The sequence below is a fragment of the Cebus imitator genome, unplaced genomic scaffold, assembly GCF_001604975.1.
Source record: "Cebus imitator isolate Cc_AM_T3 unplaced genomic scaffold, Cebus_imitator-1.0 Scaffold560, whole genome shotgun sequence".
In the NCBI taxonomy this organism is placed as follows: Eukaryota; Metazoa; Chordata; class Mammalia; order Primates; family Cebidae; genus Cebus; species Cebus imitator.
The window spans coordinates 641,944-647,589 of NW_016107875.1; the positions used below are offsets into that span (position 1 = coordinate 641,944).

Sequence of the window (5,646 nt, forward strand, 5' to 3'; positions counted from 1 at the left end):
CTGCCTCAGCCTCCTGAGTAGCTGGGATTACAGGCACGCGCCACCATGCCCAGCTAATTTTTTTTTTTGTATTTTTAGTAGAGACGGGGTTTCACTATGTTGACCAGGATGGTCTCGATCTCTTGACCTCATGATCCACCCGCCTCAGCCTCCCAAAGTGCTGGGATTACAGGCGTGAGCCACCGCGCCCGGCCCCTCTACCAAAAATTTAAAAATTAGCCAGTCATGGTAGTTTGTGCCTGTAGTCCCACCCACTCAGGAGGCTGAGGTGAGAGGATCACTTGACCCCAGGAGTCCAAGGCTGCAGGGAGCTATGACGGCACCACTGCACTCCAGCCTGGGCAACAGAGCAAGACCCCCCCACCTTTTTTTTTTTTTTTGAGATGGAGTGTCACTCTTGTGGCCCAGGCTGGAGTGCAATGACACAATACCAGCTCACTGCAACCTCCACCTCCCAGGTTCAAGCAATTCTCCTGCCTCAGCCTCCTGAATAGCTGGTATTACAGGCATGCGCCACCACGCCCAGCTAATTTTGTATTTTTAGTAGACATGGGGTTTCACCATGTTGGTCATGCTGATCTTGAACTTCCAACCTCAGGTGATCCACCCATCTTGGCCTCCCAAAGTGCTGGGATTACAGGTGTGAGTCACCGTGCCTGGCCGGGACCGTGTCTCTTTAAAAAACAAAAACAAAAGCAAAACAAAACATTTTAGTTGTTAGGCATAGGAATATATGTGCATTTTTGTTAAAGACTGACTTATAATCTCATAATTATCATGGTTTCCCCCAAATGCTGGTGATGACCAAATTTCTATTTCTGTCCCAGACCTTGAACCCCAGCCTAAAAATCATATTGCATATTGGATGTTTCTTCCTGGAAGAACATCAAACTGAACAAGTCTGAAACTGATCTTTGTGCATCACACCCCAGCCAAACCTGTTACTTCTTCTACATTCCCTTTCTTGGTGATTAGCTTGTCCACCCACTCAGCCACACCACCAAAATGCTGGGAGTCGTTTGGATTCCACTGCCTCCCCTGCTTCCCATGACCCAGCAGGCCACCTGCTTCCCACGGCTTCCCCTTCCTGCTGCCACTGCACCAGTTCGTGCCACTTCTTGCAGGACATCACAGGGTCTATCTCCCAGCTCCCTGTCTTGGGCTGCATAGCTTCCAGAGTGCTTGCTTTCTTTTCTTTCTTTCTCTTTGTTCTTTTGCTTTTGGATCCAAGCTTCACTTTTTTAAAATGTCCTAATCTGTTTCCAATACACAGTTGAGTATAGAGAATAATAAAAATTGTGTTCTATTAGTTTTATCACCATCTTAACCTTATAATGCTTGCCAATTGATTTAAAGAAATATATATAAATTTATGTATTTAATGTCTATTTCAACTGCCAGAGGTCATGGGTTTGAATCCAGCTCTACTATTTACTAATTTACTACATATGTATTTATATTATATAAGAATATATAATATTTAAACCTACCTTGACTAGCTTGTTCTCTAGTCCCTAAGTCCCCCTTACCTGGGGCACTCTCATGAATTTGTTATTAATCAATCTTATGTATGTTAATACTTTCTCTAGACATTTATATGTTCATCAACAATTCAAAGTGCTGCTTTGTATGTTTCCAAACTTTACACATCACACTGTATATATCCTCTGCAGTCTGCTTCCTTCACTCCATTTTGTTTTTTCTTGTTTTGCCACGTTGCCCTAATTCATTCATGTTAACTACCATATGGTATTCTATTATGAGTCTATACTACAATTTATTTATTTATTCTCTGTTGAAGGACACTTAGAGTTTTTTGCTAATACAAACAGTGGAGGATTGCTGCTTTTGAACAGATGTTTGAGTTTCTCCAGGCTAAATTCTCAGGAGCAGCATTAGTTTCCTGGTCTCCCAAGACAGAGAGACAAATAGTTTCCTGCTCCTTTTCTCTAATCCACACTGCTGCCGGAGCAATTTTTCTGAAATGCACATCTGATCCTGTCACTCCCCTGCTTAAGTGCCTTTCATGGAACAAACCTGCCATTCCTCGACAGGATATATGGGGCCCTGTTCTCTGGGCCCTGCTGCTTCTCCAGACTTCTCTCCCCTCCCTACCCCACCCGTCACCCAGTGCTCCACCAACTGCTCCCTGCGTCCCTAACAGACCCCAGGGGTCCTGTCTCACAAACACTTGCCCTGTCTTCTCTCTTTCCAGGACTGCCCTACCCTCACTCATCTCCTCCAGCCTTCATACCAGGAAGTACCTAATTTACAGGATAGGGTCTTGCTGGGTTGCCCAGGCTGAAGTGCAGTGGTGTAATTATGACTCATTGCAGCCTTGACCTCCCAGACTCAAGTGATTCTCCCACCTCAGCATCCTAAGTAGCTGAGACCATGGGTGTGGGCCATGACACTGGCTAATTTTTTAAATTATTTGTAGAGACAGGGTCTCCTAGGTTGCCCAGACTGGTCTCCAACTCCTGGACTCAAGCACTAATTGTTTTCTGAGAGTCATGTTCTCATGGACTTTTCCTCAACTGCCAGAGGTCACTGGTTTGAATCCAGCTCTCCTACTTACTAACTCAGATATGTCTTTAAACTTTCTCTGAGCTCAGTTTCTTCATCTATAAAATGAGGAAAATAATAGTACTCACTACATTTAACCTATCATAAAGGTTAAATTTGATTATCAATACTGAGTTTGATTATTGAAATTGATCATTGATACAGAGCACTTTATATAGTGCCTGACAATAAATGTTAGCTCTTGTCCATTCATCCACAAAAGCATTTTATTAGAATTTGTTTTTGTTGTTGTTGTTGTTGTTAGCTATTTCTTTACTCATTTCTCTCCCTCTACTAGCAATAAGTCTTTCAAAACCTAGAACCATGTTTAATTCATTTTATCAACAGCACAGTCTCTGGCATAGAAAAGGCTCACGGTAAATGTTGAGTGAATAAATGAATGGTTCCTGGGGCTCTCAGAACTGCTAGTTTATTTTTTTATTTTTTATTTTTTTATTTTTTTGAGACAGAGTCTCGCTCTGTCACATAGGCTGGAGTGCAGTGGTGAGATCTTGACTCACTGCAACCTCTGCCTCCTGGGTTCAATTCTCCTGCCACAGCCTCCTGAGTAGCTGGGATTACAGGCATGCACCACCATGCCGGATAATCTTTGTCTTTTTAGTAAAGACAGGGCTTTGCCATGTTGGTCAGGCTGGTCTTGAACTCCTGTCCTCAGGTGATCCACTCTCCTAGGCCTCTCAAAGTGATGGGAGAAGGCGTGAGCCACTGTGTCTATGCTAAAGTGCTTTTTTTTTTTTTTTAAGAATTTAATACTTTCTTATAGACGGTATCATATTTCTACAGAAAAACATAACTTCTACTGACACTATTTTTGTTTCCCCTTTACCAGTAAAGCTTTCTTACAGTTGTTTTATTTCTTTAGGTTGGTAATGATTTATGCAAGCCTGTTAGTAAATAGTGTTAAAAGTACTTACTTTGCCACTTAGTTGTTGCCTGCAGAAAAGATTTGATTAAAAACAAATGAAAAGGCCGGCCCCAGTGGCTTACACCTTTAATCCCAGAACTTTGGGAGGCTGAGGCAGGCGAATTGCCTGAGTTCAGGAGTTCAAGACCAGCATGGGCAACATGGTGAAACTCCGTCTCTACTAAAATACAAAAAATTAGCCAGACGTGGTGGCGTGCACCTGTAATCCCAGCTACTCAGGGGACTGAGGCAGAAGAATCATTTGAATCTGGGAGGCAAAGGTTGCAGTGAGCCAAGATTGTGCCACTGTACTCCAGCCTGAGTGACGAAGCAAGACTCTGTCTCCAAAAAAACGCTTTACGGCTGATAGGGTTTTGTTGCCTACTTACAACCTTATTGAGACATGAATTTGTACCTAGAATTGTAATGAAAAGGCAGGGGCAATTTCTGAAAACTGAAGATCTGTGCATGTTGATTTACCAGTAGAAAAAGCAAATCGAAATGCTTCTGACCTAGAGGGAGAGTAATTGGAAAGGAGAGGTGAGGCTAGAAGAATGATCTTCTTTTAGCCTTCCTCCTCTGTCTCAATCTTCCTCAGTACCTGGAAACCAGGGACCAAACCCCCAGACTGGGTCTTGTAGGGCTCCTCAAACATTCTGCACCGTCAACCAGACTGGATTCTCCCGTTGGCTCCCGCCCAGGTACCCTGCTCTGTCACACTGCCGTCTGCCTGCAGCACAATGGCCCTCTCTGAACCCTGGGATGGTGGAAGCCCAGAAACAGCTGCAGCCAGCTTCCCTCCTCAAGCTCTCTGCAACCCCCACTCCACCTCCAGCGCAGTCCTGCCTAACAGCAACAGCTCTCTTGAAGCAGATGCCAGTATGCACTGGGTCTTCTGGGACTAATGATACCCAGACATGCTGGAGCATGCTGGTTGTTCGGGCACTGTGCCCTGGATCACTACACTCTTGCCAAGCCAGCCCCTGAGGCAGGAGTGGTGTTTCAGTAGGGAACTATTCCTAGTTTTCAGCACTGTGCTGAAGCTCAGCTTCCCCTCCCCACTGGCCCCAGGCAGCCAAATCTCAGCACCTTCCAGCATGGATACCACCCACTTTCTGGATGGTATCAGCATGTATACCACTGTCACTTCTTATCTGTCACACTTTTTCTGTTTTCTCCTTTCTTGCCTTTTTTTTGAACTAAGTGAGTTCCCTCTGTTTCTGCCTCCATATCCTTACTCGAGAGGAATAAGGAACAGATACATAGATATACATACAGATATATCTGTTTTTTTTTTTTTTTTTTTTTTGAGACGGAGTTCTATTTTTTTTTTTTTTTTTTTTTTTTTTTGAGACGGAGTTTCACTCTTGTTACCCAGGCTGGGGTGCAATGGCGCGATCTCGGCTCACCGCAACCTCCGCCTCCTGGGTTCAGGCAATTCTCCTGCCTCAGCCTCCTGAGTAGCTGGGATTACAGGCACGCGCCACCATGCCCAGCTGATTTTTTGTATTTTTAGTAGAGACGGGGTTTCACCATGTTGACCAGGATGGTCTCGATCTCTTGACCTCGTGATCCACCTGCCTCGGCCTCCCAAAGTACTGGGATTACAGGTGTGAGCCACCGCGCCCGGCCGTGATATATCTGTTTTTAATAGAAATCCATCGAAACAATACAAAGACCTTAGATAGCTTGTAATTTAGTTCCTTTTTAGCTCCACAAATAATATCCTAGTTTTATAGTTAATGTTATTCAGATTGACCCACATACATTTCTATTTCTTTGCTTATGATTCCTTCTTGTATCTCAGGCCTCTGATCTGGAGATACAATCTGATCCGGCTAATATAAAAAATTAGCCGGACGTGGTGGCGTGCACCTGTAATCCCAGCATCCCAGCTACTCAGGAGACTGAGGCAGAAGAATCATTTGAATCTGGGCGGCAATGATATCCTTTAGAATTCCCTTCGGTACAAGAGTCTTGGTAGTAAACTCGTATAGTTTTCGTTTATATGAAAATGTCTTTTTTTCTTCATTCTTGAAAAATCGTTTCACAAGATAAAGAGTTTTAGAGTGACAGCTATTGTTTTCTGCTGAGAATTTAGCCATTAACCATCCCTTGTAAGTAATCTGTCTTTGCTCCGGGTGCTTTTCGTGCCT

General features: G+C 43.9%; 1 pseudogene; it reads right to left on the reverse strand.

The window, feature by feature from the left end:
- LOC108294056 overlaps positions 1 to 4,419 on the reverse strand; it is a 17,773-nt pseudogene extending 13,354 nt beyond the window's left edge.
- Positions 4,420 to 5,646: the final 1,227 nt, after the last annotated feature.